We start from the raw sequence: 24,291 nt of genomic DNA on the forward strand, positions 1-24,291 counted from the left end.
AGATCTGAAAGAACAAATGATCTACTAAACTAAAGAAGAAAGCATTCACAAGAAAAATACAAATAGTAATGAATAGCTGAAAATTTATTTGACCTGTTTCATAGTGAGAAAAACAAATTAAAACTCCTTTTTATGTTTTTATTTTGTTTTGTTTTCTTGTTGTTTCTAGCCTCTTCCAGACAGAATGACTATACACAAGGACACAAATAAGAATGAAGCCTGTCAAAGGACTTGGGAAACACAAAACACTAGTCACAACTTATGGGAATGTAAACTTTGTAATAACTAGAGAAAATATTAGGAAATTTTGTGGAAAATGAAGGGAGAAAGAAAATTATTATGGAAATGGAACTATTGTATCACCCATAAAACTCGAGAGTATGCACTTGAAGAACAGAATGTATGTCAACATACTCTAGAACATAATCATCCATGATTATTGCTGCTCTATTCACCAAGAAAATTAAACCAGCCTGAACATTCATGAGTTGATAACTGTAGAAACTGTATGCAATAAATATTATGTAGTCATATATTAAAGAAGGGGGAAATAGTATGACCTGGAGAGGACAGGAGCTCTACAAGGACCAAATATATCAGAGCACAGGGAACTTTTATGAGACTGTTTCTCCAACCAAGGACCATATTTGGATATAACCTAGAACGCCTGCTCCTATGTGGCTCATGGTAGCTCAGTATCCAAGTGGGTACCCTAGTAAGGGGAACGGGAACTATTTCCTGCATGAACTCAATGGTTGGATCTTTGACCCCCCCCCCCTTTACCCTGAGGGAGGAATAGCCTTGTTAGGCCACAGAGGAGGACACTGCAGCAAGTCCTGAAAATACCTGAAAAGCTAGGGTCAGATGGAAGGGGAGGAGTACCTCCCCTATCAGTAGACTTGGAAGGGGGCAGAGAGGAGAGGAGGGAGGAAGGGTAGGATTGGGAGTGAATGAGGGAGGAGGTTTATGGCTGGGATACAAAGTAAATAACCTGTGATTAATATAAAAAATAAAAATTATTAAATAATAAAAAAATCTAAAAAAAATATGTTGTGGAGCCATAAAGAAAAATGAAATCATTTATTTGCAGGAAAGTTAATTGGAATGGAATTCATCATGAAATATGCAAAAAGACAAATCCTGCATGCTTTTCCTCACATGAAGAAAGAATCTAGAGGTACAACCATCACCAATCCTGATGTCAGGCTTGAGTTTCTGAGCCTGATACCTAGAGTTCTATGACCTCAGTTTGGACAGAAATATTTGCCTTCCAAAATAGCAACATTTAAAATCTATATATTTGAGCTTCTAATTCATATGTTTAAATAGTAAAGTCTAGTATAATTATATTAAAGGCTGAGACTTGAGAAATGATTAAAGGATAAGGCTACAGGCTTCAAAAGCGGAATAAACTTGCCTCTCAGAGCAACCCCAGCATGATCCCCACCTCTCCTTCTCATGACAGAATTGAAAGGACCTATATACAATTAGACCCTGATGGCAACATCCTCTGAAACTTCCAGCCTCCAAAACTACAAGAAGTTAACTCATTTGCAAACCACCTTGCCTGTGGTATTTTGTTGCCACTATAGTAATCATGCCTAATGATGCGGCTTCTGAGAGTCAGGTCAGGAATATCAGTGAAGGTAAAAACAGTAGGGGAAAAAAAGACAGCAAGCCAACTTGAAATAGCTGCCCCATAGCACAACAAGTCCCAGTGACTAGGAGGAGCCGTGCTCATCTGGTCCCTTTCCATGACAAGCCCCTGTGAAGATGTGTAGTGATTGTCTGTATTAATTTTCTTCCACAATAATATAAAGTTCTGCTAAATTGAATCAGAAATAGGATTTTATCCCATATCCAGCTGAGGCAGATGCATACCACAATGGATGAATATGAGGCTTACATATGAAAAATAAGCATATGTTCACAATAAAACATTATGAAACATGAAAAAGTATGCTTTCAGAAGTGAGATCTGCAGACACACATTAAGATTTAGAAATCATAGTGCACACAAATGAAAGTGGAAAAAAGGCTGCAATTACAAAGATGTTCAAACAATACGAAACCATCAAGAATAGCGATCCAATTGAAAAAACACCATCTGGCAGAGTAAAATATGAAAATCAAAATGTTAGTGGGTTATTAAACAGTAGATATGACAGAATCAAATACGTAAACATGAGAATAATGGTTAAGGATTTGAATGAGTGCCATCATAGAAGAGAAAACCCAAAAAGCCTTTATTGTTAAACTTATGTGTGCTATATGTGCATGTTTCAATGTGTGCATTGGTGTGTGCCCATATACACACAGGTCATATATCCTGTATGTGTGTGAACACAGAGATCAGAAATTAACATCAAGTATATTCTTTGATTGTACTTCATATTGTTCTCTGACTCAGATAAACTGGCTTACTAATGAATTGGCTGCAACATGGAAAGTAGCTATGTTTGTATTTCAATAAATATTGGTACTAATGTAATATAACCTGCTACAATTAAAATCTTAGAAAAAGAGTTTCACAATATATAGACCAACAGCTATACATCAAGAAGATTTGGACATTGAAATAAACACACTAAGGACAAGCTGCCTCATGGTTTTCCTGAAATGCCTTCCTCTTCACCATAAAAAAAATGAATTCTTCCTTCCTTACATTGTTGTAAGATATTTTGTAATAACTTAGGTTCTTCTATGTAGATGAAAGATAAGCTTTTAATGCCCTGCTGTAGGCAACACTCTTCTTATAATGCAAATTTCTAAAAACTGGGCAGGATTTTCTATTCATTACTGGTAATCTTCCCACCAAAGAATAAGGACTGAACACCTAGTGGTTGAAAGCAAGATGAAGGAGGTGGCAAATTTTCCACCTCCTTGTATACAGCATGGTAGTCAAGCTTCCTTCCATTTCCAACACCAAGTAATGTTAACATGGAATACTGGGAATGTGAATCTTATATTAAACTCAGTCTAGGAATCTTATAATAAACTGAAGCTGTTGTTTATTAATTATTAACCTATAGGTAAGGGTGATCAAAAGAGGGAGATGGCTGAGCTAAAAGGATGGAACATTTTATCATAGAACTAATTTTTAAATTATTTTTTTATTTTTTATATTAATTACAGTTTATTCACATTGTAAGCCAGCCGTAGTGCCATCTCTCTTTCCTTCCCAATCCTGCCCTCCCTCCCTCATCTCCTTCCATGCCCAACTCCAAGTCCACTGATAAGGGAGGTCTTCTTCCCTTTCCATCTGACCCTAGCTTTTCAGGTTTCATCAGGACTGCTGCATTGTCTTCCTCTATGGCCTGGAATGTCTACTCCCCCATCATGGAGAGAAGATCAAAGAGACTGCCACTGAGTTCATGTCAGAGACAGTCCCTGTTCCCCTTACTAGGCTACCAACTTGGATACTGAGCTGATATGGGCAATATCTTAGCATGGGTTCTAGGTTATGTCAGTTTCAGAGAAGTCCAGTGTTCCAAGATATTTTGTTTCTGTTGCTCTCCTTGTGGAGTTCCTGTCCTCTCCAGAGCTTAGTGTCTACCCTTTTCTCATTCACTGCACTCTCCCCAAAGTTTGGTTATGAGTCTCAGCATCTGCTTTTTTTTTTTTTTAAACTTAAATGAACCAATGAATTCTATTGGGGTTACCAACAGGAATGTGGGTGATCACCTTTTCATAAGAGCAAAAACATCTGAAAGGCAGTTGTGTCACTAAAAGCCCACAACAGCATGAGTGAAACCTCTCTAAAATTGGAGACTTGGAGTACAGTACTTGCTTACAGTCAGCTCACAAGATGTTGTGGGTTTTTTTTTCTATAATTTTATTTTATTTTATTTTTTATTAATTACACTTTATTCACATCTGCCTTGATACACTGCTAGGTAGAGTCTTTCAAAGGCCCACTACGGTGTACCCCTGTTCTATTTCCTATTTTCTCCTTCTTCCAATGTCCATCCCGTTTGTCTTTATGAGTGGGGATTGATCATCTTACCCAGGATCCTCCTTCTAGCTCAGCTTCTTTAGGTGTACAGATTTTAGTATTTTTATCCTATATTATATGTTTAATATCCACTTATAAGTGAATATGTAATGGGTGTATCTTTCTGCTTCTAGGGTACCATATTCAGGTTGATCTTTTCCACATTCTACCATTTGTCTGCAAATTTCATGATTTCTTTGTTTCTAGTTGCTGAGTAGTATTCCATTGTGTAAATGTAGCACAATTTCTATATCCATTCTTCCATTGAGGGACATCTGGGTTGTTTCCAGATTCTGATTATTACAAATAAAGCCGCTACGAACATGGTTCAACAAATGTCCTTGTTGTGTACTAGAACATCCTTTGGATATATGCCTAGGAGTGCTATAGCTGGATCACTATAGCTGGAGTGCTATAGAGGAATCACTATTCCAAATTGTCTGAGAAGGCATGAGATTGATTTCCAAAGTGGTTATACAAGTTTACATTCCCATCAGCAACTGAGATACATTCCCAAATACATTCCCAAAGCAATGTCTTTCTCCATGTCCTCTCCAGTATATATTGTCACTTGAGTTTTTGATCTTAGCCATTCTGATATGTGTAAGGTGAAATATGAGATTTGTTTTCAATTGCATTTCCTTGATGACTAAGGACATTGAGCATTTCTTTTTTAATTTTATTTTTGTTTTTTTTTAATATTAGTTACAGCTTATTAACTTTGTATCCAACCTGTAGCCTGCTCCCTCATTCTCTCCCAATCCCACCCTTCCTCCCTCATCTCCTCCCTGCCCCTTTCCAAGTCCACTGATAGGAGAGCACCTCCTCCCCTTTCATCTGACCTTACTTTATCAGGTCTCTTCAGGACTGTGTCCTCCTCTGTGTCCTAGTAGGGCTGCTCCTTTCTCTGGGGATGGGGGAGAGGTCAAAGAGCCTGCCATTGAGTTCATGTCAGAAATAGTTCCTGTTCCCCCTACTAAGGTCCCCACATGGATACTGAACTACCACAGACTACATCTAAGCAGAGGTTCTACATTATATCCAAACATGGTCCTTGGTTGGAGAAACAGTCTCATAAAAGACACTTGCATCCAGATATAATTGGTCTTTGTGGAGCTCCTGTTCTCTCGAGGTCGTATTAACTCCTCTTTCTTTCTAATGATTCCCTGCACTCTGTTGAAGGTTTGGTTATGAGTCTTAGTATCTGCTTTGATGCACTGTTAGCGTCTTTCAGAGGCCCTCTTGGTAGGCTCCTGTCCTGTTACATGTTTTCTCCTACATCCAATGTCCACCCCATTTGTCTTTCTCAGTGAGGATTGATCATCTTACCCCGGGTCCTCTTTCTTCTTTATCTTCTTTATTGGTGTATAGATTTCAGTATGTTTATTCTAACTTATAGGTCTATATAAGTGAGTATATACCATGTGTGTCTTTCTGCTTTTAGGATACCTCATGCAGAATGATCTTTTCTAGGTCCCACCATTTTGCCTGCAAATTTCATGATTTCCTTGTTTTTAATTGCTGAGTTGTATTCCATTGTGTAAAAGTGCCACAATTTCTGCATCCTTTCCTCTATTGATGGACATCTGGGTTGTTTCCAGGTTCTGGCTATTACAGATAAAGCTGTTACAACCGTGGTTAAGCAAATGTCCTTGTTGTGTGCCTGAGCATCCTTTAGATATATGCTGAGGGGTGGTATAGTTGGATCTTGAGGAAGTAATGTTACTAATTGTCTGAGAAAGCGCCAGATTGATTTCCAAAGTGGTTGCAGAAGTTTGCATTCCCACCAGCAATGGAGAAGGGTTCCCCTTTCTCCACAATCTCTCCAGCATGTGTTCTCACTTGAGTTTTTGATCTGAGCCATTCTGATGGGTGTAAGGTGAAGTCTCAGGGTAGTTTTGATTTGCATCTCTCTGATGGTTAAGGATGTTGAGCATTTTTTTAAGTGTTTCTCTGCCATTCTACATTCCTGTAGAGACAATTCTCTGTTTAGCTCTGTACCCCATTTTTAATTGGATTACTTGATTTATTGTTTTTAACTTCTTTAGTTCTTTATATATTCTGGATATTAGTCCTCTGTCAGATATAGGCTTGGTAAAGATCCTTTCCCAGTCTGTAGGCTGTGTTTTGTTCTCATAACTGTGTCCTTTACTTTACAGAAGCTTTTCAGATTCATGAGGTCCCATTTTTTGATTGTTGCTCTTAGAGCCTGTGTTGGTGTTCTGTTCAGAAAGTTGTCTCCTGTGCCAATGAGTTCTAGGTTCTTCCCCACCTTTTCTTTGATTTAGTGTGTCTGGTTTTATGTTGAGGGCTTTGATCATTTCCTCATTTCTCTATCTCTCCCTCTCCCCCTGACTTTCAGTCTCATCTCCATTTTTGATTCTCCTTACATGAGTAATGATTTCCACTGTCTTCTGACTTGAACTAAAGCCTTCTCAGCATGCCTATACCTTGTTTTTATCTTCCTTGTACTTCTCATCTTTCAGAACTGTGAAGACCTACAAGATATGATAAACATAATGAAATCTACACACCTAAAGAAGATAATCAAGAAAGTGGACATGGGTGAGGATGATCAATCCTCATTTAGAAAGATAAATGGGATGTGCATTGAACCCATGACAGGAGTCTACCGCAAAAGGCATCTGAATACTCTACCTAGCAATGTTTCAAAGCAGACACTAAGACTCATAACCAAACCCTCGGCAGAGTGCAGGGAATCATATGAAAGAAGGGGAGTTAGTATGATATGGAAAGGATAGGAGCTCTACAAGTACCAAATATATCCAGGCACAGGGTCTTTTCTGAGACTGACACTCAACCAAGGACCATCTATGGATATAACCTAGAACTTCTGCTCAGATGTGGCCCATGGTAGCTCAGTAACCAAGTAGTTTTCCAAAGTAAGGGGAACAAGGACTATTTCTAACAAGATCTCAAGGGCAGGCTCTTTGACACCCCCCTCAGGGGAGGAGCAGTCCTGTTAGGCCACAGAGGAGGACTTTGCAGCCAGCCCTGAAGATACCTGATAAAACAGGGTCAAATGAAAGGGAAGGAGGTCCTCCCCTAACAGTGGACTTGGAAAGGGGCAGGGAGGAGACCAGGGAGGGAGTGTGGGATTGGGGAGTGAATGAGGGAGCAGGATACAGCTGGGACACAGAGTTAACAAAATGTAACTAAAAAGAAAAATAAAAATTAAAAAAAAGACACAAAGAAAAGAGAAATAGACAGATCTGAGATATTGCAACCGAGGCACTGACTAGGACTACACAAAAGTGATCTGAAGTCACATGAACCATGATCTGAGGTAAGTGGCCTTCTGTGTGGATTGTTCTGTGATTACGGAAAAGAGAAAGCTTTTGTAGAGAGAAAGAATGATCTTAAATGGTGTGATGGTCCTAGGGATTCCATCCAGAGCATTGTGAGTGGTAAGCAATCACCGAGCTGCATTTGAAGACCTTCACTTTAAAATTTTCTTCATCCACAAGGAGATCAACAGAGCACAGAAATCTGGGACCAGAGATCCTGCACAGATGGATGTGCCAAACAACAACCATGCATGGAGTGCATCTAGACACATTGCTCAGGTAGGCAGCTCAGTCTCCATATGCTGAGACTCTCTGACATGGACTCCGTGGCCTATTCTTGAATCACCTCCCTTTGCAAGGGCAACCTTGCCAGGAAACAGAAGAAGATGCAGCCTGTCCTGATGAAACCTGATAGGTTAGGGTCAGATAGAAGGGGAGGAAGTCCTCTCCTATCAGTGGACTAGGGGAGGGGTATGGGAGGAGTGGAAGGAGAGAGGGAGAATGGGACTGGAAGGAGATGAAGGAGGAGGGTCTACAGCCAGATACAAAGTGAATAAACAAGTCAATAATAAAAAAAGGACGTGTCAATAAATTGCCCAGCTGTACACAGATTAGAGATTCTCCCAGTCTCAATGTCCCAAGCAGTTAGACTAGGTCTCTACCTCCAAGGCGGTCCTTGAGTTTTATAATAATTTAAAAAAATTGAGGGCATTTTTATACTTGTTCAACACCTCCACCTCTAGTATGTGTCTTGTTTTCAATTTTTTACTAACTTGCACTTTAGAAAAGAGGCTCAGAGACTACTTTTTTACTCTGTTTAATTTTGAGATGGCAACAAATCAAGATTATACATTAATGTTACATTGCCTAGAGAAGACTCAAACTGAAAAAAGTTTTAGGTTAGAAATATAAACATATAAATTACCACCCAGGTAAATATTGCCTAAAGAGTCACTTTACCTCTTTGAAAGTAAAGGAAGAACTGTATGTGGTGAGAAATGTGATAAATTCTGGGCACAATATATTGATCAGTTCTCTCCAAAACAAGGTGTGTACACCCTAGGGAGCCAGAAATGCTGCAATATCTTCAAATACAGACACACACACACATACACACACAAACTTATATAAACACCTCACCCCCACACACACACACAAACACACACATGTCCACTAAGCATTTAACGAACAATTACTTAATTCTCATCAGAGGAAAATTCCATCAGGAGGACATCACAATTTTGAAAATCTATGCCCCAAATACAAGACCACCTACACTTGTAAATTAAACATTATTAAAGCTGAAATCACACATTTATCCCAAGCCCTTACTAGAGGGAAACTTCAACACTCCACTCTCACCAAGGGACAGATCATCCAGACAGAAGTTAAACAGGGAAATAAGGACACTTACAGAGACCCTAAATCAAATGGACCTAAGAGATGTTTACAGAACTTTTCACCCATATTCAAAAGACTACACCTTCTTTTCAGCACCTCATGGAACCTTCTCCAAAATAGATATATATAGTTGGTCACAAAGCAAGCCGCAACAGATACAAGAAGATTGAAATAATTCCTTGTATCCTATCTGACCCACCTTTGTCTAAAGCTGGACCTCAACAACAACAGAAATAGCAAAAAGCCTACAAACATATGGAAACTGAACAACTTGCTACTCTATGACAGCTGGGTTAAGGAAGAAATAAAGAAAGACATTAAAGACTTCCTAGGCTTCAATGAAAATGAAGGCACAACATACCCAAACTTATGGGACACAATGAAAGCAGTGTTAAGAGGAAAATTCATAGAACTAAGTGCCTTCAAGAAGAAATTTAAAACAATTTCCTGAAATGTACTTCTATTAATAAGTGTTGAATAATTGTGTTTTGCATTCAAAACAGAAATAAATTAGATATATAATAATTACCTTACTTTAGGACATCTTAACTTTCTGAAATTCTATTTACCTTAATATGTTTCCTATCAAACATAACTAAATGTGGTATTTACTCATTATCTCTACGTGGAAAGTTAACTTCCATGACTATCCATCAGATATTAGAGCAGCACACTATAGAATTTCTGTTTCCCAAGAACAGAAACCTCTTCTATCACAACTGGCTTTCAGTTTCAGAATTCTGAAGGTAATTATCTGACACAGCAGAAGCCAAACAGTGCTCTACTTTTATTTCCCATCTTGGCCTCCAAATGTGGATCAAATTTTCTCAAGAAATGTGACAGAAGTTGGAAGAAGTAGATTTAGTTATTTATTTATATTAGCTAAATCACATGCATATTCAAAAAACATTCTGAAGCATACTGTTTGTCCTTCAATATCTCCCAAACCATCTTTCCATATTTAGTGCTGTTCTAGAATGCTTTTAAATAATGATAACTTATATAGAGATAATATTTTCTACTGTATTTTTGAAGACTCTATACCATATCCCATGGCTGTGTTTTAGTCACAGTTAGTGTCTTGGCAGATTTTATGTGTCAATTTTTCTACCTTGATGAATGCCCAATGAGCTGTAAACATAACATTTAGTGGCACATTCATGAGTAATTCCTGAAGGGACTAGCACAAATTAGTGGACTCAGTGGAAAATTCCATTATGGATCACATCGGCAGGCACCATCTTCTCCCCTGGCATCCCAGTTATAACACCACTGCAGAACGAGAATGAACTTACATATCTAGAGCCAAAATATCTGCCTTCATCTGGCCTCAGCTGTCAGATACCCCTCTTTAAAAATAGTAGCTCTAGGTGATGAAGGAGCCAGAGAAGCCAAAGGCACCATAAGAAAACAACAAATCTAGGCCAATGGGTGTTCACAGGGTCTTAACCACCAACCAAAGAAGATACTTGGGACAAACCTAGAATCTCTGCACATATATAACAGTGGTGTAGCTCTGTCTTCATGTGGGATTCCTAACAGCACTATCAGGAGCTGTATCTGACTCTGTTTTCACCAGCTGGTCTGCCTTGTCTAGCCACAGTAGGAGAAGATGTGTCAAGTCCTACTGCAACTTGACATGCCAAACTGTTGATATCTGAACCTATTCTGAGAAAAAAGGGAGGAGAAAAAGATGATGGGGAATTGAGGTGAAAGGGAGGGACTAGAAGAAGGTGAGGAACGGGAAACTGTAACCGGATAATAATAATAGTAACAGTAATGATAATAAATAATACCTCTGGCATAGATATAAAAGAAAAGAAAGATTTAAATGACATCTTCAGTATTATTGGTTTTCTGGATTAAAGACATCACATAGTGTGATTGCTCATCCTTTGTATTCGTGTAGGGTTGCTATGTAAGTTGTTTTTTTCTTTTACATTTTTGCTTTTCATTAAATTTAAAACTTTATTATTTTTTATTAATGACAGTTCATTCACTTTGTTTCCCAGCTTTCTCTCTCTCCCTTATCCCCTTCCAATCCCAACCTAAATCTTTCATTTCCCCTGTTGAGCCTCACAGAGTCCACTGATCAGGGGAGGTTCTCCTCCCCTTCCTCTGACCTTTGACTATCAGGTCTCATCAGGACTTGGCTGGTAAAGCTGACCCTCCCCCCCCCACCAGGAAGAGGTGATCAAAATGCCAGGCACTGAGTTTATGTCAGAGACAGTCCCTGTTCCCATTACTGGGGAACCCACTTTGAGATTAAGCTGTCATGGCTGCATCTGTGCAGGAGTTATAGGTTATCTCCATGTATTGCTCTTGGTTGGAGTGTCAGTCTCAGAAAATACACCTTTGCCCAGATTTTTTTACTTCTGTTCCTCTCCTTGTGGTGCTCCTGTCCCTTCCAGGTCTTTCTATCTCCCCCTTCTTTCATGGGAACTCTGCCCAGAATTTGGCTTTGAGTCTCAGCATCTGCTTTCATACTCTCTTGGGTAGAGTCTTCCAGAGGCCCTCTGTGGTAGACTTCTGTCATGTTCCCTGTTTTTTCTCTCTTCTGATGTCTCTCCTGTTTGTCTTTTTGAGTGAGGATTGATCATCTTACCCAGGGTCCTCCTTCTTGCTTAGCTTGTTTAGGTATACAAATATTAGTATGTTTATCTTATGTAAGGTCTAATATCCATTTATAAGTTTTATCTTTTTTAATTATAATTTATTACAATGAATTCAATTTGTATACTAGCTGTGGCCCCTTCCTTCTCCTTCCAATCCTACCCTTGCTCACTCAATTCCTCCTATGCCCCTCTCCTAGTCCACTGATAGGGGAGGACCTCCTCCCCTTCATTTTGACCCTAGGTTATCAGATTTCATCATGACAGGTTGCATTGTCTTCCTCTGTGGCCTGGCAAGCCACAGGGAGAGTGATCCAAAAGCCTGCCACTAAGTTCATGCCAGAGAAAGCCCTTGCTCCCCTTACTAGAGTACCCACTTGAATACTGAGTCTATAGGCTACCACTGAACTGGGGTTTGAGTTCCTCTCCATGCATAGTCCTTGGTTGAGGTATCATTCTCTTCAAGGCCTCCAGGACTCATTTACACAATGGAATGCTATTCAGATATTAAAAACAAGGAAGTCATGAAATTTGCAGGCAAATGGATGGATCTAGAAAAGATCATCTTGAGTGAGATAACTCAGAAGCAGAAAGACACACTTGCACTTACTCACTCATAAGTGGATATTAGCCATGCACTATAGGATAAACATACTAAAATCTATACTCCTAGGGAAACTAAACAACAAGAAAGACCCTAGGTAAAATGTTCAATCCTCATTCAGAAGAACAAACGCAGTAGACATCGGAAGCAGGAGAAGACAAGGAACAGAACAGGAGCCTACCATAGACGGCCTCTGAAAGACTCTACTGATCAAGGTATGGAAACAGAGGCTGAGACTCACAGCCCAACTACGGGCAAAGTTCAGGAATATTATGAAAGGAGGAGGAGATAAAAAGACCTGGCTCCCACAGTAGCTCCGAAAGGAGACCAACAGAGCAAACAAACAAACAAACAAAAGATATTTTTTTTTCTTAATAATGGATGTTATATCTTTACAGATCTAGGGGTTGGATTCACATCAATTTTAGGTTCATGTTAGGGGAGATTGTATCACACTGCTCTGGCTGCAGGCTTGTTCTTTTGAAGATAAGACATTTTTACTGGTATCAAATGGCAGTCATTCCTGACGCAAAAAAGACACAAAGATACAGAACTTACAGGTGGCAAAGTACACACCAGCCTAGTCAAGTCCTAAAATTTGAAACATTAAGAATCTTAGGTTTACTGATAGGGAAGGTCCTCCTCCCCTTCAATTTGACCCTAGCCTATCAGGTCTCATCAATACTGGTTGTATTGTCTTCCTCTGTTGTCTGTCAAGGCTGCACCCTCCTCAGGGAGAAAGGAGGAGCATAGGTGGAGAAGAGGGAGGGGGGATTGGGAAGAGATGAAGATGAGGGAGGGGGCCAGAGCAGGGATACAAATTGAATAAATGTAGTAAATGATAATAATAATAATAAAAGAAAAAAGTAAAATTCTTTTGTTTAAAACTCAAAACAATCTACCCCATATTTAAAAAGGGGCTATCTTTTAAAGACAGTATCTCAAGTCTATTCATGGAGCATGAAATTGTAAATAAAATACAGTGTTGATGAGGGAGGGGGCTAGAGCTGGGACACAAAAAAATTAAACACAGTAACTTGTAAATCAATGGTATATTTATTTCAAATATATAAATCAATCCACTTACAGTTAAAATTACTTGTACTGGTTTTTCTTAATTATTTTTTCAACCCATTGAGTTAAATTTATTCAAATGGCTTATATTAAAGAAGCAAAACCATAAAAATTTTGAGACCAGCTAGCCCATAATCATGCATCATGATTAAAGTGTAATTAATAAAGAAAAAAAAATAATTCATTACCAATAAAAAAAGAGAATTCTCTATTTAGCTCTCATCACCACTTTTATTTTATTTTTTTAGTTTTTTACAGTCTTTCTTTTTTTAATTTTATTTTTAAAATATTAGTTACAGTTTTTTAACTTTGTATCCCAGCTGTAGCCTGCTCCCTCATTCCCTCCCAGTCCCACCCTCCCTCTCTCATCTCCTCCCTTCCCATTTCCAAGTCCACAGATAGGGGAGGTCCTTATCCTGTTCCATCTGACCCTAGCTTATCAGGTTTCTTCAGGACTGGCTGCAATATCCACCTCTGTGGCCTAACAAGCTTGCTCCTCCCACCGAGGGTGGGGAGGTCAAAGAGCCAGCCAGGGTCTTTTATGAGACTGTATTTCCAACCAAGGACCATGTTTGGATATAACCTAGAACCCCTGCTCAGATGTAGCTCATGGTAGCTCAGTATTCAAGTGGGTATCCTAGTAAGGGGAACAGGGACTATTTCCGACATGAACTCAATGACTGGCTCTCTATACCACTTTTAAATTGGATTATTTAGTTTGTTGGTGTGACAAGAGTGCAAAGGATGGGAGACTAGCCTAAATGTCCTCTGAAAGGCTCCAATCACAAAGATGCTGAGACTGACAGCCAAACTTTGGGCAGAGGGCAGGCAGTCTTATGGAAGAGTAAAGAACCTTGGAGGGGCAGGAGCTCCACAAAAAGGCCAACAAATCTGGGCCTAGGAGTGTCTGCAGAGTCTGATGTACCAACCCAGGACAGGGCATAGAGAAGACCTAGAACCCCTTCTTACATGTATCCTATAGGAATTTCAGTCTCTGTGTGGGTCTCCTGATTAAGAGAGCAGGGGTTGCCTCTCAAAGGACTCTGTTTCCTGCTCTCCTCAATCACTTTCTCCTGGTGGAGGAGTTCTTTGTCAAGCCAGAGCAGAAGAGAATGCAGCCAGTCCTGATGACACATGATAGGCTGGGGTCAGTTGGTCTGGGAGTAAGGCTTGCCTTTCTGAGGATTAGAGGAGAGGTATGGGGAGGTAGACGAAAGGAGGTGGGACTGGGATGAGAGAAAGGGGGTTAAGACTGAGATGTAAAGCAAATAAATTTTAAAAAATGAATTAAAATAAAAAATATGAATTTCTCAGATTTAGTCAAAGAAAATAAAAATAGTAATCCAAGAATCCAGTGGAACTCAAAACAGGTAAAACAACCAAAATCTCCACGAAAACTTTCACTGTGGTTACTTTAAAAACATACATTTCACCTGTTAATGATCATGAAATGAATTATGAGCTAACAGAAGGTAAATAGTTACTCAGTGGACAAATGATTTCTAATATGAAACCAAGAAGATTCAGAGGAAAATTAACAATGGTTTGTAAGAGTGGTGGTGGTCAATATTCATTGTATATTTGTCAAAAATGGTTTTGCCACGGAGGTGGAAGGTAAAACCATGCTGCTAACAATGCCATTTACTTCAGACACAGTGACCATAAGTCTCTGAGCTGGCAATGAAGTAAATGTGTCCTTTCTGAGGACTAACTTTTATGTAACTGAAAGTAAGTGCAATGTTCACAAGAAGAGAAAAAAATCAACAGTCCTACCTAGCTGTGACTATCTATGAACCACAAGAACTATCAGTTTGTCTCTTTAGCTCTAAGTGGAACACATACCTTAGTGACAAACAATAGTTCCCTATTTGGACTTAACACCCACACAAAATGAGGGAAACAATGCCTGGCAAGGGAAACCTAGCCAATTTACCAGGTCTAGTGGAGTCATGGATCTGGGAACAGAACCTACAAACATCTAAACCAGAATAACCCATAACTACATTCTATATCTGTGTCCTATTGCCTACATTTAAATGCAGCTCCTACTATTCTTCAAAGACACTTCTCTTTGCAGAAGACAGATATCATTATAGAAAACTAGAGCCAATCAAAATGCAGAATTGTGGAACCCTGTTACAGGTATACATCTACTAAACATACATCTTCATAACTGAAGCTAAAATAAATCATTTGATGTCCGACCCACCTTAACTTTTGGTGTAAAGGAATTTCTTGAAATACAATAGCAATAATGTTGCATAAAATAATACCGTTGCATAAAGAAGAGACAACGATTGCAGGGAAAGAAGTAATGTGCTGTTAAGGTTCATTTATGATATATCCATACAATGAAACTGAAAAAGGGAACAAAAAAAAACCATATCAGTGTAAAATCACTGAAACCAAAACATTTTTAAGTAGAAAATGTTAGGTGAGCTTTAACCATTTCACTCAAGATTGGCACATGTGAATACCAGAAGACTGTACAAAGCCATACATGCATGTAAGATCTCCTGGTAATCACAATTAAAACAGAGAAAGAAATCCAGGATGTAACCCACCATGGCAGCATGATGGCATAAGTAAAAGGAGGAAATGAAATGCTAACAGTCCTAGGTGACTGTAATGGCTTACTGGGAGATACAAGTGTTTCTTTCTCTGTCTCTCTATCTCACTATATCTTTCTGTCTCTGTCTCTCACTCTGTCTCTCTGAATCTCTCTCTTTCTCTCTGTCAAGAAATAAAGTTCTCTTCCAACTTTTAGTGGAGGGGGTTCAAACTATTACAAAGAGTGTGCTAGAAACCTATCCCCTGTTTCTGTGTCCAGAGTGCTGGTATAGCACAAATGCACATCACACCATTCTTTTATTTATTATTATATTTTTTATTTTTTTAATATTAGTTGCAGTTTGTTAACTTTGTATCCCTGCTGTATCCTGCTCCCTCTCTCCCTCCCAAACCTACCCTCTCACTTTCATCTCCTCCCTGCCCCTTTCAAAGTCCACTGATAGGGGAGAACCTCCTCCTCTTCCATCTGATATTGTTTTATCAGCTGTCTTCAGGACTGGCTGCAAAGTCCTCCTCTGTGGCCTATCAGGGCTGCTACTCCCTGGGAAAGGGAAGGTCAAAGAGCCCGCCATTGCGTTCATGTCAGAAACAGTCTCTGTTCCCCTTATTAGGGTACCCATTTGGATACTGAGCTAACAAGAGCTACATCTGAGCAGAGGCTCTGGTTTGTATCGATACATGGTCCTTGTTTGGAGAAACAATCTCATAAAAGACCCCTGTGCCCTGATGTATTTGGTCCTTGTGGAACTCCTGTCCTCTGCAGGTCATATTAACTCCCCTCCCCCCCTCTTTTTTTTTTTTATTCCCTGCACTCTACCAAAGGTTTGGTTATGTGTCTTAATATCTGCTTTGATACATTGCTAAGTAGAGTCTTTCAGAGTCCCTCTGTGGTAGGCTCCTGTCCTGTTACTTGTTGGCTCCTACATCCAATGTCCATGCCATTTGTCTTTCTAAGTGAGGACTGATAATCGTACCCTGGGTCCCCTTTCTTGTTTATCTTCTTTAGGTGTATAGATTTCAATATGTTTATCCTATCTTATAAGTCTATATAAGTGAGTATATACCATGTGTATCTTTCTGCTTTTGGAATACCTCACTCAGGATGATCATATCTAGGTCTCACCATTTGCCTGCAAATTTCATGATTTCCTTGTTTTTAATTGCTGAGTAGTATTCTATTGTGTAAAAGCACCACAATTTCTGTATCTATTCCTCAAATGAGGGACATCTGGGTTATTTCCAGTTTCTGGCTATTACAAATAAAGCTGATACAAACATGGTTGAGCAAATGTCCTTTTTGTGTACTTGAGCAAATTTTGGGTATATGCCTAGCAGTGGTATAGCTGGGTCTTGAGGAAGCGCTATTCCTAATTGTCTGAGAAAGTGCCAGATTGATTTCCAAAGTGATTGTACAAGTTTGCATTCCCACCAGCAGTGGAGGAGGGTTCCCCTTTCTCCACAACCTCTCCAGCATGTGTTGTCACTTGAGTTTTTTATCTTAGCCATTCTGGTGGGTGTCAGGTGAAATCTCAGGATCGTTTTGATTTGCATCTCTCTGACGGCTAAGAATGTTGAGCATTTCTTTAAGTGTTTCTCTGCCATTCTGTATTCCTCTACAGAGAATTCTCTGTTTAGCACTGTACCCCATTTTTAATTGGATTGCTTGATTTGCTGCTTTTTAACTTTAGCTCTTTACATATTCTGACTATCAGCCCTCTGTCAGATATAGGGTTGGTGAAGATCCTTTCCCAGTCTGTAGGCTGTTGTTTTATTTTGATGACTCTGTCCTTTGATTTACAGAAGCTTTTCTGCTTCATGAGGTCCACTAGTACTGTTTTGAATTATTCTGTGTTAGTTTATGTTTGTCATTGTTGTTGTTACTGGTGTTGTGGTAAAGTTGTCAACTGGTTAGGGCTATAGTGTTTTTCTGAATGTTTATATATACATATATTCTGCATGAATATCTATTTTTAATTTTGAAACTATTATTTCTTCTTTACAAACCAAACCAAGAATTATTCCCAGTGCTGTAATCTTTTTAACTGAAGTATTTCTACTAAAACCTACACTGGACTTAATTCTTCCCAAACCATTGTGAATAACTGATAAGAAGTAAAAGGATGAAGAAGAGGAGGAGAAGAAGACAAAAGAGGAAGACCTTCCAAAAAGGAATCTGGCCCCAGTTGGTGGGACTGAAGTCCCCTCAAGTCCTTCACCCAGTAGAATTAGCATAGAAAGAGAAGAAAAACCAAATTTGGACGACACTGTACAGTCATGTTTTCAGCACAGCTTGCAGTTCAGTAAGAGACCCTCTCTCAGAACAAGAAGGGCGAGAACAACAGATGAAAACAGCTGATGTCCTGCAAACATAGGCATGTCCGTGCACCTCACATCCTTCGCACACATCACACATAAGCACATCACACACCCTCAGGCAGAACAAATGAACAAATACCCCTAGAAAAGAAAAATGCCGATTAAAACACAAAGGCAAAAAAAAAAAAAAACTTATTATACGTTTTCAACAAAATCATATTGTAATATGATACATGGAATGGTAATAAAGAAATGAATGATAGATAGATAATCAATTGAATAAACTCTGTCACTAGATTGTTATATCTGATAGAGCTATTTCTAATAATTGCTAGAGAATTAAAAACCTTGGGATATCATAGAAATCATAAATCTAAGAGAATAGTGAGAAAGTAGAAACGAATTAGGAAAGAAACAAGTAATAGAACTGCTCTGAACTGGTGTGTATGATTTTATGACATCCCAGAATACATATGGTTTTAATTTTCAAATTAGAAAACTTGAAGTAACAGCTACCCATAGAAACTTGCCCTTTTGGCAAAAACATGCACAGGCAGAAATTTAAAGAACGAAAAACAATATTGTCAAGCTAATAAAATTTAAAACCAGTAAGGCATGGTTTCATAATGTCTAACATGCTAGACATTATGAGAAAATTATTCAAAAGTAACCAGGGTGTTTCTGACACACATTGACATAGCCTGGCTTGCCTCGAGGCATGGAGAAACCCTTACCAAACACCCATTGGCTGCAGAGTGTCTGTGAAACCCCACGGCTGACAGTTCAGTTTCATGAAAGAAACACCACTGCACTCAAAGAATGTTATACGTACAAACAACAAGATGTTTCTCTAATTATTTTCAAAAGCAGATAGGTCATGTAACAAACATTGAATCATCTAGAAACACTTGGGGAACAGAGACATTATTGAAGAAACAGTGGAAAACCAAAGAAATAAGGGGAAATTTTATATTTACTAGAAAGAATGAAATTAGTATAGAAACAAAGTGTACAACAAAAGACTACGCTAAGGTGTGTGAACAGAAAATTTAACTACTATACACTATCGATGAAAGTTTTCATTAGTGTAGCTATTGTGCAAATAACTGTAAATTTTTTTTTCATAAAGTTTGAAATAAAAATAAAATGTTATGTTATGTTTTCAAGTTTGTGTTTTGATGGAATTTCCATGTGCAGATCTGTGTGTTTCTATGTCTGTATGTGTTTCTTGTACTTCTTATTTGGCTCGTTTTTCTGTTTTTTGTTTGTTTGTTTTTGTTTTTCTTTTCTGTTTTGTTTTTATTTTTGTTACTCTAGTGTGTTTCATTTTTTTTTAATTTTGGATGTTTTTTTTTTCTCTAAAGAGAAAAAGACAGTATATGGATTTGGATGGACAAGGACGTAGGGAGGATCTAGGAGTTGGGGAAGGAAGGACAACATTCACACAGCTTACTGAACATAGGCACTTAGAGATGGTGTCTAAATGGAACGTTCATCCTTACTTTGAGTCTCTTTGGTTGGGGAAGATACTCCAGATGCTCTATAGAGAGAATTCTGTACACCAACCCAGCCACAAAACCTTCTGTCTACAATGTGTCCTGCCTGCAAGATGAGCTGGGGAAGTGGTTACACAGCACTGTGGGAGTGGCCAACCAATGTCTCCTTTAACTCAAGGCACACAGCATGACAATAACACCCAGTCCTGTACTTTCTGTATTGCCAGGAACTGGAGAATGGTTAGGACAGACTTACAAAAACAAAATCAGTTAAATGATTCTTACATGTTTTCCCTCAAGTGTAAAAATTAGAAAAATAAATAAATGAGGAAGGAATGTGATTGGAGAAGGAAAGTAAAAGAGGAGAGATATAGAAACTAAAAAGGAAGTAGGATAAGGAAGGCCAGTGTGGTTAAGAATATTATTAAAATATATAATAAAAAATGTCATAATAAACTATTATATTCTGTAATTCATATGTAATAAAATAAGGATGAGGGACTTCCATTTTCATATTGCTTATTATAATCTGGTAGGTAGAGTATGGATCCAAAAAAGATGATGACAATTCTAGATTTGTTTTTCATGAGACTTTTCCAATATTAACACACATAACTGAAACTGTTCCAACTAATTGCTACACACCACCCATACTGTAGCACATCTCTGTATTCTTGATTCAGTATTTCTTATAGACACCAAGAAACCCATAGCTGTAAAGAACAAACTAAAAAAAATTTAAAAAACTCATATTCTCATGTTCACTTAACAGCTTTCTAGAAAGTCCTTAGCATTCCATAAGAAACTTGCATGTTGGCCCTTCTTTCACCAGAGACATAAATATTTACCTGAATTTAAATAAGTAATTAATGTAAAACTTTTCATTTTGCTTATAAAAATAAGAATAAAATTGAAAGGTCTTCAAGTTCAATTAAATTCCAAGGAATCATAATGATGCTCAAAGAACATGAGTAACAATAGCAACGTTACATTAAAAAAGAAATAAAACAGCATTGACACTTAACATTATCATACATAACAGCAAATGTGATTCTAGGCAAAATATGTATGTCTGATGATACTCTTTTATGTTTAGTGTTCCTTTGTTTTAATTAAAACATTTTACACTGCCCTGATTACTATTAATATGTTCAATACTTCTCATAATTTTGATGTAAAATTAGAAAGAACTCATGCATACAAAGTAGCTAATGATGTGAACAAACAATTACCAAGTAGGGATAATGTCCATAACATATATACATTATATATATGTATATAATTTAAATTTAGTCTCTGTAATATATTTATACTTTTATATTATATATACATCAACAGTAATTTTATATTATAGAAACAAAGAGACAAACTGTCATTTAATGATAGTTTGAATCTTTGTCTCTGGGGTAATAGACATGTAGAATTAGCAATTACCCAGCCTGCTTGGATTCTTCCCTTGTTTTAACTTTCAGGGTTTGGTCTACTGAGTATAAAATCTTTGCTATATGTGGTTTTTGTTTATTTATTTGTCTTTTTTATTACACTTCTAAGGTCAAATTCTATTACCATTGATAGTGTGTTCTACTGCCAGGTCCTAGGCCATATGGGCTTATCCATTCAACTTCTTCTATACAAATGAGATGAACAACAATGTGTGCTTGCATAAAAATAAGAGAAAGCATGGGTCTTGACCCTCCTTATCTCTATAATTCAGCTACATATTTTAAGTAAGTTTCAGGTCTAAGTTTTAACTTATTCTATATGCATATGAGTTTATATGATAATCATTGGCTCATGTTTTAAAAAGTATGTTTTTCAAGTATGTTTCCATTTACCCTTTGTTCAGTCTTTCTTTGCACAATCCAGTATGGTTAAATGTATATAGCAATAGCTATACAAATTTAAATTACTAAGATGAATATTAAGCTTGGTGTGCAAATTAACAAATTATTACATTTGCTAAAAGAGTTTGATATAGTCCTTTCAATGGCAAATTAGAAATTATTAGACAATAAAAACAGTTGGTAAATTATCAAAGCAGAAGAGTTTAGAATATGTAACCTGGTAAGGAATATAAACACACACATACACACACACCACACAAACACACTGACACTCATAGTATCATATGTGCCTATTTATTATTTGCACTAAGCATATTTCAAATTTCCAGTAAATATATGTACCTATTACATATCATATAGAAGAGTGAGCACAGTTGTTTGTACAGCGTGACTGTGTATGTGTGTGTGTTTGTGTGTACCATATGTTTATTGATACCCAAAGAGGCCAGAAGAAGGTGGTAGATCCTCTGAAGGCTAAGTTATAGCCAAGTATGTGATCCCTGACTTGGGTTCTTGGAACCAGGAACAGAAGTGACTTGAACAGCTAAGCCATTCCTCCAACCTAAGAACGTAATATGTACTCAATTGTGTAAGGTGATGTTAAAAAGACATGGCCTTAAAGAGGATGGACATCAGAGGATGAAGAAAACAGGGATTAGGACAGGAGCGTACCACAGAGGGCCTCTGAAAGGCTCTACCCTGCAGGGTATCGAGACAGATGTTGAGACTCACAGGGAATCTTATGAAAGAAGGGGGAGATAGTAAGACCTGGAAAGGACAGGAGCTCCACAAGGACAGCGACATATCCTAAAAGTCTGGGCACAGGGGTCTTTACTGAAACTGATACTCCAGCCAAGGACCACTCATGGAGATGGCCTGGAACCCTTGCACAGAAGTAGCCTATGGCAGTTCAGTATCCAAGTGGCCTCCATAGTAATGGGGACAGGGGTTGTCTCTGACATGAAATCAGTGGCTGGCTTTTGATCACCTCCCCCCAAGGGGGAGCAACCTTACAAGGCCACAGAAGAAGACAATGCAGCCACTCCTGATGAGACTTAATAGACTAGGATCAGAGGGAAGGGGAGGAGGACCTCTCTTACCAGTGGACTGGGAGAGGGACAAGGGTGGGGAAGAGGGAGAGTGGGATTGGGAGGGGAGGAGAGAGGTACAGGGATACAAAGTGAATAAACTGTAATCAATATAAATTTTAAAATAGAGGAAAAAAGACATGGCCTTAATCTACTGTAATAATTGAGTTACCTTTCCATTCATTCAGAATTCCAAACATAGTTACTTGTCCCATGGCAAGGGCTACTTCAAGGTTTGGCTTGAAGAGTAGTTGACTAACACTCAGTACACATGCTTTCTAAGAATGTAAACTATTTAATATTTGCTTTGTAATCAGATAAACCGTTTCCACTAAAGGATTCTTACAGACAAATGAAATCTATAGTTGGAATATGACTTAAGTTACAAGCAGGCATAAAATTCATAATTACTTTGTGTTAATTCTTGTATTCTTCGCTCCAAGTAATTACATTTTCCCTTTAAAAGCAGCTTGAAAATTGACTGAAGAACTTCATGTAAGTCCTGAGCCTGAACCTCCCAAACTTTGTGATCTTTTATTTTTAGGGTTATTTAGAATCTTAATTCTTTCATTAGAATTTTTCATTCTATTCATGCCTTAAGATAGCAATACTTGTTAGGCATGCAGTATTAGACCATATTCTAGTTACTAAACTATTTTCACACAGTCTCTTCAAGGGCTAGTAGGAGATTAATAGATAATAAAAGCACATTAAAACAAGAGAAAGAATTGAGAATATGTAGCATGTTGAGGAATATATATTAATGCATACTCTTAATTGTTAATTATGAAGGCATATGCTTAAATTGGTTGAAATAAATGAGAAAACCAGCAATTAATCCATAGATTTATGTTATTTTTTAAATTAGGCACTATTCCTGAAAACATCTCAGTTTTTGATTACTTCTAAAGTTACCAGATTATTTCCTGTTTAAAATTAATTGTGCTAATATTTCCTGTATTTTTTGCTCACAATATGTAGACCTTGTAGTCCTTTTCTTCTTCCTGCACAGCCTCTCCTTGTTTGTCTATCCCATTATTTTACTTCATTCGAGAACTTCATTTTTAACTCTAAGTATCTTTGCCTGGTCTTATATTTCCTTTTGAAAATTAGGCTTGACAAAATTATTCTCTGAATCAGAATTTCATACATTCTTCAGCTTGCTTCTCTCTAAGATTGTGTACCTGTGTCTCCCTCCGTACCTGCTCACAGTGAACTGACTCCAGCAGGTTGAAACTATCTGCATCACACTTCTGTAGGATGAGCCTCCTCATTCACGCTAGCAGGCTAGTCATCTGTAAGAATGCCATTCATCAGGGTTTAACATTAAGGAAGCATAAAATCTTGTCACTCACACATCCAGTTGAAGAGGTGTCATTTTTCTCCTGTTAATTTCTTCTGTGTTTGAGTAATCTTCGTCTAGTTCATGCTGTCCTGAGGCATGAGATCCTGTCAAAGTTTCTTTAAATGGTCCAAGTCATTTCCTGTGCAGAAACCTTGGAGGGTGTTTCCAAGATATAGCAGGAGTTTACTCTTCGTTGAGTCACCAGGATCTATCTTTGTAAGTCACGCACATCATCTCAATTTCCGTGCTGTCTTTACTCCTCTAAACATGCTGGATTCATGCTATTCCTTCTGGTCCTTAAGTACTCAGTCACTTTTTGATATGCAATTCCTAAAATTTCACTGGAGCCAACCCCTCTCCTTCCAATAAATACAATTTGCCAATCTTATTTTCTTTGTTAACATTCATTTTTTAATTCGTTATTTGATAATTTCACATATGAACCAGAATGATACATTCCAATCTGCCCAGGTTCATCTCCCCGACCCTTATGACCTGCCTAACCCACCCCACACAATAAGAAGAAGGAGGAGGAGGAGAAGAAGAAACAAGTTTAACTTGTATGACCATATACTTACTGAAGTATGGTCCAAGTCTCACTAGCCAGCTGCTTAGATAAAAAAAAAAAAAGAAAAAAG

The 24,291-nt window shown here is 38.0% G+C and overlaps 1 protein-coding gene across 5 annotated transcripts in view; it reads right to left on the reverse strand.

Moving 5' to 3' along the window:
* Positions 1-24,291, reverse strand: part of Cdh18 (cadherin 18) — a 1,064,923-nt gene that overhangs the window by 301,910 nt on the left and 738,722 nt on the right. The gene's annotated exons all lie outside the window — the stretch shown is intronic.

The sequence above is a fragment of the Meriones unguiculatus genome, chromosome 3 (genome assembly GCF_030254825.1).
Source record: "Meriones unguiculatus strain TT.TT164.6M chromosome 3, Bangor_MerUng_6.1, whole genome shotgun sequence".
In the NCBI taxonomy this organism is placed as follows: domain Eukaryota; kingdom Metazoa; phylum Chordata; class Mammalia; order Rodentia; family Muridae; genus Meriones; species Meriones unguiculatus.